Raw genomic sequence first — 11,182 nt, 5'->3', positions numbered from 1 at the left:
CTTTATGAAGGTCAAATATTTTATTTTATGCTTTTCATGTATAAATTGGTGCCTTTGCCAGGAATAAAAATCATGACCAGAATGCACCAAATTGCATCATTTAAAACAAAATATTTTCCAGGGGGGCCATGCCTCCAGACCCCCGAGGTGACTTCATGCCTTGGCGCTCGTCATTGGACACCAGTAGAAAAAAGTTCAGTCAAAAAAAATTTCTCACCGGCATCCATGAGATTATTGTGTTTGAAATCATTCAATGTTTCATAATCTGTTCAGAGCTGAAGAAGGTTTAGAATGAACAAGTTTAGAAAATGGAAACTCCAAACACCTGAACCCAACAGGATGCAGGTTAAAAACTGTCAAATACAAACAGTGAAAAAGAGCTTCATTAATATTAATGACAACATGCTGCTACTTCAATAAACACACAGTGACTTAACAGTGAATTAGACAGTGCAGCTTTTTCATCTTATATTAAATATGAAGACCAAAAAGATGCTCAGTGTGGATCAGTATAAAGTCTATGTGGTCACAGATGTTTTAATGTTATCAAAATTGATTTAAAACAAAGATCTGAATGTTTGAAAGTATGTTTTTAAATTGTTAACTATGGGTTAAAATTAAATAACTAAAGCTCCACTCCAGCCAGTGTTACTTTCTGTTTAACGGCACTGCGCTCTGGCGCAGCACTTCTCAGAGGCTGCAGATTTATCAACATATCAGTCCTGCTGACTTCAGATGCTGCAGGGATTTAATGAAGTGAAGGAGAAGCTTTTCATACAGTATAAACAGCTGTGGACAACAGATACTGTAACAATCAGCCACATTCATTTATACATCACTGCACACTGATTTACTGACTTTCCTGCTTTAACCACATTAAACCTTATTTTCTGTGCACATGTTGGTTGGAGAGTGTTTAACTGAAATAAATGATTTATATTTGAAGCATTAATCTGTTGTTGCAGCACGTCTGCATCCAGTAAACTATTTAGTATGAAACACAGGCGCCTGATACTGTATCAGCAGCCTATGTGACACTCACAAAAACAAAGGGATTTTATGAGGATGACGTATGACTGCAGCGTTCTACTATAGTCATACGTCATTGTTCAGTTTTAACAACAGCTGACATTTTTGATATTTCAGCACAAAATGAAGTTATTTGTCCACAAATATTTGGTGAACATTGTGGCTAATCAACATGGTCAGAAAATGACTCAGAAAAATATGAAATATCTCAAAAATGCCAAAATACACTGGAGGGAGGCTTTAAATAGTATTTAAATGTTTGAAAACAACATTTGAATGTGTAAATCTCAAGGAGATTTTACCTCATAAAAATCATCCTTATGTCTGCAGTTTAGTGTCACCACAACTTTCACATCATATTAATCTCAGCACACAAGTAAGAAATGGTGTCTGACCTCAGAGTCTCCAGTCTACAGTGTGGACTCTCCAGAAAATCAAACTGCAGATTCCTTTCTGAACCGTCCCAACTGTAGTTGTCAGTCAGCTCCAGCTCTCTCAGATGGGAGGGGTTGGACTTCAGAGCTGAGAGCAGAGAAGCACAGCTGATCTCTGACAAACTGCAGTTCTTCAATCTGAATAAAGAAGAAATCATGTAGCGTTAGAAGCAGATTACATGGGTGCAAGAGCTCCGTCTACAGACGGATTTCCATCAAAAGTGAAATATTTGTTCCATCATAGTCTGTTTATTTTTACCACTAACACAAAAAAGATTTTACTCTGCCACCACATTTCTGCTTTTTTCACTTTGTAAACGATTAAACGGCGAGGGAAAGAGACGTTGGTTGTTCCAGACATCAACGCTTGTTCCAGCTTCCTGCGGTTGTTTATGCATCGATTTATACGTCTGTTTTCTCCAAAATAATCAAAGGTATGGCAGTTTTATTTAATGTGCACTTATTTCTCTGTAGGGATGGGTACCGAAACCCGGTATTAAACGAGCCCCGAGGATAAATTATTAAAGACTGTAGTATTGATAAGCTCCGATGTTACCGGTTCACACACACACACACACACACACACACACACACACACACACACACACACACAGAAACACACACACACACACACACAGTCAGAGGGCTACCAAGGCTGGACTGGGAGAACTGGTGTCTTTGACTGGGCCATAAGTCATTAACTAACTCACTCCCCTGCCATCGCCCAATACTTGGACTTCTGCACTTTACCGTGTTCCTTGTTAGAGCCTGACATACAGTTCATATTTGGACATGATGGAACATGTCTGCTGCTGTTCAATATATTTTCATTTATATTTCAACTGTTTTTGACAGACAGCATTATATTGACAAAACATCTTTTATTTATGTAATCTTCATCTTTTTATTTGTACCACTGATATGCCTTAAGGCTGGACAATATCTCCAGTATATTCAGATGTTACATGATATAGAGCCAGATATTATCTGAGAGTTTGCTTGTAATTCTGTGATGTAGCTCAGTTGTCTGTAACTGTTGCTGCTCCACAAAGCAAGGTTAGTAAGTTTACCACATGACTTGACAGATTCAAAACACTATCATGATGATGTCATCTTTTCACACTTATCTGCCTAACTTTCTAATCCTGCTTTGTGGAACAGTCCTCTGGTTAAAAGCTGCTTAACAGCAAATGATGCAGTTTTATTCAACTGAACTCTTCTGTTCTGGTCACCTGCTTTGGTTTTCTAAACACTGTTTCATATTTTGAAATATATTGTTAGTCAAAAAGGTGATACTGTATAGTTGATCATTATTTCTGAGCCTAAGTGCCTTGTACTACTATTTCCATCAAAAAGCCAAAGACAGTTTGAGAGAGAACGCTCTGTTTCAGCTTTTTGTTTAACATGCAATTGTTCTGCATGTGAACTTTCCAACTTTATATTCAAATAAAAAGTCAAGTGCAATAAGAAGCTGTGTTTTTTTCTCTTACATTGTAATTACATGATTGAAATATCAGTGATTTAGCTCTGTTCTTCATTCCTAAAGAACATTTTGTTCTGGTTTGCATTATGTGCTTGTAGCCAGCTTTGGACAGAGATTTTATGAAGAATGACAACCAGGTCTATTAAAACCTTTTTCTTAACAAAAGTGTCTTTAATTGTATGTATTGTGACTATTCCTATGTGTTTAACCTGCTAAGTCAGTATTCATTTAGGTTAAAAATAGGTTTATGTTTATGTTTTTATCAGCACTTTTTAATGTTTTGGTGTAATTTATTCTCAAACTGCAGCCTCTCCTCCACACACACACACACACACACACACACACACACACACACAGACACACACAGCAAAGTCAGTGAACAGCAGATCACATGTGAAGTGAAGATTATTCGAGTTGACGACAACTACGCTCGTTACTTCTTAAGTGCAATAACACCTTAGCGAGTAAAAAGCCAATACTCTATCAATACACCTGATCAACAAGCATAAACATGTAGAAAAGTCATATTTTCAACTGGTCTGTCCGCAGTCTCTCATCCACCGCTGCTATGTTTTACACAACCACAGCGTGCTAGCTCGGCTAATAGCTAATTGTTAGCAACAAGCTAAAACTAAAGCTGTCTGTATGTAGTCTAACTGTTTAGCTTAGTTTGCCACCAATCTTCAAATGTGGCTCATTCTTGTAAACTCAGCTGCTGGCTGAGACAAAGCAGCCTCTCCTCTCTACCAGCGGTACCTGCAGCAGTCAATCACATCAGCAGCAGAGGGAGGAGGAGGAGGACAGGAGGAAGGACGGATACTGACTGATGTCTGTCTTCTTCTTTCTTTCTAAACTTCACTCAGTATTTTCATGTCAGGAATATTATTTATTTTATTGACATGTTACATTTGTTTCCAGAGATATTATTGAGTTTATAAAGTGACTTTGCTGTTGTAAACATGACTGTTGCAGCTCTAGAAACAATGTTTAGTTATATTTATAATATAAATAAATTCTAATCCTGTTCTGAATTTATTCTTTTTGAAAATAATTTATTTTTTTAAAATGGACTTATTTAGTATTGATAAGGAACCAAACCGATAAGGAGGATCAATAAGACTATTGATTATCAGTGTTCAGTCACATATGTTAACATGAAAAGTTTAAAGTTGATAAAGATAATAAGTTCAGATATTTGTGTTATTTTTATTCTAAAATATAGTTGAATAGTTTAAATAAGTAGGCCTACAAGTGTTTTGTCAGTAAGGAGAGAAATAGCATACTTTATGAAGGTCAAATATTTTATTTTATGCTTTTCATGTATAAATTGGTGCCTTTGCCAGGAATAAAAATCATGACCAGAATGCACCAAATTGCATCATTTAAAAAAACATTTTGCAGGGGGGCCATGCCTCCAGACCCCCCGAGGTGACTTCATGCCTTGGCGCTCGTCATTGGACACCAGTAGAAAAAAGTTCAGTCAAAAACATTTTTCTCTTCAGCATCCATGAGATTATTGTGTTTGAAATCATTCAATGTTTCATAATCTGTTCAGAGCTGAAGAAGGTTTAGAATGAACAAGTTTAGAAAATGGAAACTCCAAACACCTGAACCCAACAGGATGCAGGTTAAAAACTGTCAAATACAAACAGTGAAAAAGAGCTTCATTAATATTAATGACAACATGCTGCTACTTCAATAAACACTTAACAGTGAATTAGCCAGCGCAGCTTTTTCATCTTATATTAAGGTTTCAAATCTGCAGCTCTGATACAGTCAATAGATTAAACCACTGAAGAAGAAAATAGACGTTAATAGTAAGATACTCAGTGTGGATCAACATAACATCATCCTTATGTCTGCAGTTTAGTGTCACCACAACTTTTACATCATATTAATCTCACAGGGATTACAGCCAGGTCATTGAATTCACCTGTAATTTGTAAACTTATATTACTTGACGCCTGCTAATCAAATAACACAAGATGTAAAATTATGAGATTTCAGCACCACTTCACACATAATCATGGAGCTCTTTTTGACTGGTCCTTGGATCTTGGGCTACTCTTCTGACTCATTTTCTTACTGCTCGGTCAGCAATCTTGTGAGGAGCTCCTGTGTGTAGCCGGTTGATGGTGGAGTGAAGCTGCTTCCACTTGCAGATAATGGTCCCAATGGTGCTTATGGGAACATTTAGGAGTTGAGGAATCAGTCAGTAACCTGTGCCATTCCTGTTGCTCAACAATCTTGTTGTGAAGGTTTTGGGAGAGCTCTTTGTCTCTAATCATCATGAGATGGTTCTTGCATGACAGCTTGGTAACAAATAATATCTTCACAGATGTCTAACCCTTTTTAAAAGAGTGGAAGTGCTAACAGCCACATGCACTAACCCAGCTGATTGTAATTAGCACAGGTAAGAGGACTAATTAATGGAATCACCTGGTTCAGTGCTTTTTCTTACTGCCTGTTCAATACTTTTGTCCTGTGTCATTCCAATTCAATGCACATAAGTTTTTTGTTGATTGGGATGTTATGATTACTTTAGCTGTGTTGCCTTATTGATTTAATACCAATGTCTGCTCTTAATTTCATATGAATAGCTGCACTGGAAATATGTCTCCTGAAAAAAGGTTGATGTGTTGAATACTTATTTCCCCCGCTGTACATTTATATTTTCTTATTGATTAATGATTATTATACACATGAGATTAAGGGAAGACAACGCACCTGAAATAATTATATTTGTTCTGACTTATTACATGAGTTTGCCTAATTTGCATAATTTCATAATAAAAATTAAAGGTTATAATACAGAAATATATTGGATGAGAGTGTATATTATTAAGTTTCATTTTGATAGAAGAACATGGATTATTTTATTCAACTGTGGTGCCTTAAAACACATCCACCCTCATCCATGTTTAGGTTATTAAGAAATTTCACATAGGCTTGGCTATGCTGCAAATTGAGCCTACTGGTATAGAAAAAATAGATGATATAAATTAGGGATGTCAATGATTCATCGATTATGGGTTAATTGCCATTAATAATTCAACTGAATGAGTTACAGGTGTTTCTGGTGACCGCCCGTAAGGGCCGCACAAGCTGTAAAACGAACGCACCTCCCTGCCTTCCGACGAAGAAAAACAGTTGCAGACTCGCAGTGAGCCTCGATCTGCTCACTGTGTCGTCTGGTTGAACTCTGAAGCATAAAGCTGTGAAAACTCCACGGAGTTGTTGTCTGGCGGCTGTGCGGTTTAGCTATCTGAGGCTCATGCTAACGCTAAACTAACATGTTGAACAGAAGCAGCTGCTCGGTTAATGCAGGCTGAGAGCTGACTGTCAGACAGCAGGACTCTAATTACACATGCTTCCAACAAAATCAACACAAAAGTGATGAACTGTCTAAGCGACACTCCCCTGATCTGAGTAGAAATGCATATCAGCGGTGACAGTAAATGGACAGATAAAGTCACAGCAACAGTATTGTTTCGTCCCCGGGACATCCGTCCAGCTGAGCAGCTGTTTCCAGCAGCTGGACTAACGTTAGCTACAGTAAACACACGTCACTCCATCATGTAGATCAGGTCTGCAGATTATTTTATATAAAACTAACCAGATGATGTCTGTTGTGGGGAGATTGGGGTAACCTGTTTCACATTTACATTGTTACACTATAATGTCCACTGTACCAACAAATTATATACATTTATTTTAGTCTAAAATACAAAATGTGTAATATTTCACTCACTATTGTATATCTGAGCAGGCTGCAAGTTATATACTGTAGATAAACACCTACGATACACTATGTACTGTACATAAAGTAACATCATTTTACCATTTACCATTACCTATGTTTGACACAAAATAAGAGTAGACTACATTAGGAGTTAAAAGAAAAAATAAGCAAACACCAGGTTACTTAAATGATAAATAACAAATAATGACTTAATTTATAAATTACAGAGCTCCCGTCTGTTGCTATTCAACAACTGGCCGCCAATATCCAAAGCATTAAACACAGCAAACAGCTGCACAACTTCCAGCTTCACTAGAGGACAGCCCGAGCGCCCCCGCCGGCGGGAGCAGCGCTGCCGTCGTAGACGCAAACGCGTCACAGGGCATTTAACACGGAAGAACATAATCACACCACGTACCGTTTTGTTCAGAAGAAGCTCGGCTAGTAAGCTAGCGTAACCATTTCTACCTAAACGAAACACAAGTCAAACACCAAGCAACTGTGAGCGTGTAACAAAAAGCGCCCCTGATATCTTTCATTTCACGCTATCCACACACACATCAAATGAATCCTGAGATTTCACAGATTCCAGCGATATAACTCCTATCACTATCCGACCAAAACTCACTGGAAAAAACGTCGACGACATATAGAAAAACGTCCGTTTTTGCATTAACAACTACAAATTGTGTCTTACCTTTGCTGCTTTTGTAATCAAAAGTTGCGTCTGGCCGCATAAAACCACTAGTAATGGCTACTCCAAAGTCTCTGGGTCATTTAGAGTTGATTACAGCCTTTCTGTATCCACTTTCCCGGTAGGAAGGACAGAGTGAAGTCGGCCATCGTCTAAGCCTTCCATGCGAATACACGGTCTATGTCTCCATCTAGTGGTTGAATCGTAATACTGACACAGGTTCAGTCAAAAGCAATCGATAGCGGAGTTTGTGAGCTTTGATTAGAGGCCTAAACCGTCCAAATATGGTCCAAATCGACCAATGGTTTCCGGAGATATTGATGCCTATTGCTCAGGTTAGCTGAGATCGTTGCTCAGATTACATTAGGATTACATTACATTTGATGTAATTACAAATAGCTAATTCGGAATTTTTTCTCCACTAAAACTTCTCTAACTTTGCTCTGCTTCACCTTCTTAGCATCATTTTTGGGACAGGTAATGTTCACATGTTGTTTTATGGTTTACTAGAGGTTTTGGGCTGCAACTCCATAATTTCAAAGGGGATATTTACTATAATACTGTTAAGTTGGGTTTTTTTAGGTGTAAATGAAATCTTTCATTTATGCCATGTTCCATCTTCATTTACTCTGACCCAGTAACATCTATACTGATGCTTACACCTCTGCACAAATCTCACAGGTGTTACCTTTATTATGATATAGAAAGTGTTCATATAAACCTTGTAGTTGCAGAGATATACTGTATTCATTATGAGTATGCCATTTTCGAGCAGGGGCCTGAGCCAGAGGCCTAGGGCTTAAGAGGTTAATTAGATCAGACTAGATGTGTTGGACAAACCTAACAATTAATTAACACTTAATCAAAATTGCTGGAGCCTTCAATGGTAAATAACCTGTAACTTTATCCTACAAATCAGAATCAGAATCATCTTTATTGGCCAAGTATGTTTACACATACAAGCAATTTGACTCCGCTTTAGTGGCTCTCAATGTTCTTACACAGAATAACAACACAACAATCTTCAGAAATATACACAAGGAATGACTATATATAGGTGAAACCGTTTCTGTGAACTGTAAACAGGATTGAAATAGTGTAAAGAAGTGAAGAGTGCAAGGAGTGATGAGATAAATATTAAATGGTAAAAAAAATGATGTTACTTCATTTACATATATTAGGTGGTTATGTACAGTATATTCAGCCTGTTCATACACCCAACGGGCGCACAGGCCAACAGTTAGGTCTACAGCCTACAGGACACAATTAAACATCTATCTGCTTGTTATTTTCTTTAAATAATAATGTGTAATTTACTTGCAATTAGTAGGATAAACGTGAACTTGACCACCGCCAGGCTAACGTTAGCTGACCAACTACCATCTGTAGCAAACCGTTGTTTATCTGTCCATCGTTTATGTTTTCACTGTCACTGACTCGTTTTCACTGATTGAACATTCAACAACAATAATATGAATCTTACCGTTTTTATTCCATCATGTTGAATTCCAATGTTTGTTCTGTCACTCAGAACTATGAGCTAAAGTTGAGCGATGCTCTGTGTTTAGATATTCCACGCTGTCTGTGTCACGTGATTCATGTAAACAATCCCATTGGCTACTGAGATGTGACAATCTACGAAGAACAACATCTGGTTGATGCAGCTCTCACCGTTTTTGTTTTTTTTTTGTTTTTTTTGTTTTTTTACATCAAAATCAATTGATTCATTCAAAATCACAAACAAAATACAGAATGAGTAGGAAGTTTCTCTCTCTCTCTTTCTTTCTTTTTCTCCTCTGATCTACTCTGATCTCATAAATGGCCTCTATGGACACAACAACATTCAGACACCTATTCATGTCAACAAAGATCAATAAAATGCTGCTGACTGTAAAATGGATCAAATTAGACATGATAGATTACAAGCTTATGTATTACTTTTATTTATCTTCTTCCTGTAAATGGTAACAACTAAGTGTAATTTCATTAAAACACTACAGAACTTGAGCATATACAGAAAAATTAATATTTTCCTCCTACTGAGGAACTTATTTCCAACCACAGATTTACTCTCATCATCACCGCTGACTGACTGTGATCAGTGCCAAACACCAGACTTTCACATGACTTCCCTTTTAACTGGTGGTGCAACTACACAAAGTATCATCATTTTCTGCCAGGAAGCATCATGCACATGTTGAAGTGTAGCAGCTGAAACACGACTTGAGATACAAACTGCATTTGGAAATATGATTTGCTCTCTTTGTCTGTACTCCTGTATGAGAGTTTTAAAGTGTGTGTGAGAGAGACTTTATGTATAAGTTCCTGCAAAATAGTGTGTTATCAATATTTAATCTATAAGACATTATTCATGAATATGCAATGAAAGTCTTGAACTTTTTTCCCATTTGGTTTATAGATTTGAGTTTCACACACGTACGAAAAATATTAAATATTAAAATGGTCTAACATAAAGTTGTACAATAATTTCAATAATTTCTTACAAATATCAGACCCTTTCGATGGTAGACTAAATTCAAAGTGAAACCAACTGTTCAGGTATTTTGGATTTTAAACATTTTAGTGATTTGTGAAATACAAATTAATCAAATTAAATGTGAAACTTCTATTATGAATTTAAATAGCTGGGTCTATACAAGATATACAAGAGAAAAACACAGTCGGTGAACTGACCTCAGAGCCTCCAGTCTACAGTTTGGACTCTCCAGTCCAGCAGACAGAATCTTCCATTCTGAGTCCTTCAGGTTGGAGTTTCCACTCAGTTCAAGCTCTCTGAGATGGGAGGGGTTGGACTTCAGAGCTGAGGCCACAACTTCACAGTGAGTCTCTGAGAGTCTACAGTCCTTAAGCCTGTTATTACAAATTATATTACATTTAAATATGTTAAAATCAAACACTTTTATCATAGATATAGACACTATGCATTTTGATGACAAAGCAAATTGTGTTTTGAGGGGTCAGCAGCTCCATATAGTGCGTATATGGTAAAATGCTGTCTGTTGTGATAAAATGCTGACTGTCAAAACACAAATCCTTAAGTCCTGAAGTTCTTTTGCTGGATTTGTATTAAAACTATGACATGAAGGATAAACTGTAAAATGTAACATTGTTTATAATTAAACAGAATAACTGTGTTCATAAGTGTAAACACATCAACTACAAAGATTTTCTTGCTCTCAAAGTTTTGGTTACAACTGAAGAACAATTGTTGTGAGAATAACTGGTTTACAATTTTGGCAACAAGCAGCTGTAACACAAGCTGAGCACACTTTAATAGTTTGTAAGTTTTACTATGTGCATGTATGTAAAGGAGGGATGTATGATATGTCAGTGGCTGATATTTTATTGGCCAAAAAATGAGAAAATGTAACTACTGTATGTTTATTGTTTTGGTAATTGAATTTCAGCTGATAATTGTGTCCGATAATGCAGAGCCTTTTTACAGTGACTGTGGACTAGTGACATCATTGTAAACCTGGTTGTGAACAGGGAGTTTTTTAAGGTCAGGTCTTGTGTTGGTGCTGGAGCAGACTGAGAGTAACAGAGCAGACATGGTTTTAGAGTAGATTATAGTAGTCTTTTTTAGATTAGATTAGATTAGATTATTTTCATTTTGAACATGTTAAAATAACAAAATAAAATATATCTGCAGCGAAACAAAACAAAACAAAAAACAAAAATACCAGCAAACTTTCAGTAAGCAACACAAATAATAACCTTTCAATGTTCAAAAAGGGCGTAGGGTGAAGTAAAGAACTTTTCTAGTCCTACCCCCCTTT

This window comes from Thunnus maccoyii, chromosome 24, assembly GCF_910596095.1.
Source record: "Thunnus maccoyii chromosome 24, fThuMac1.1, whole genome shotgun sequence".
NCBI classification, from domain to species: Eukaryota; Metazoa; Chordata; class Actinopteri; order Scombriformes; family Scombridae; genus Thunnus; species Thunnus maccoyii.
This window is presented reverse-complemented; position numbering follows the sequence as displayed.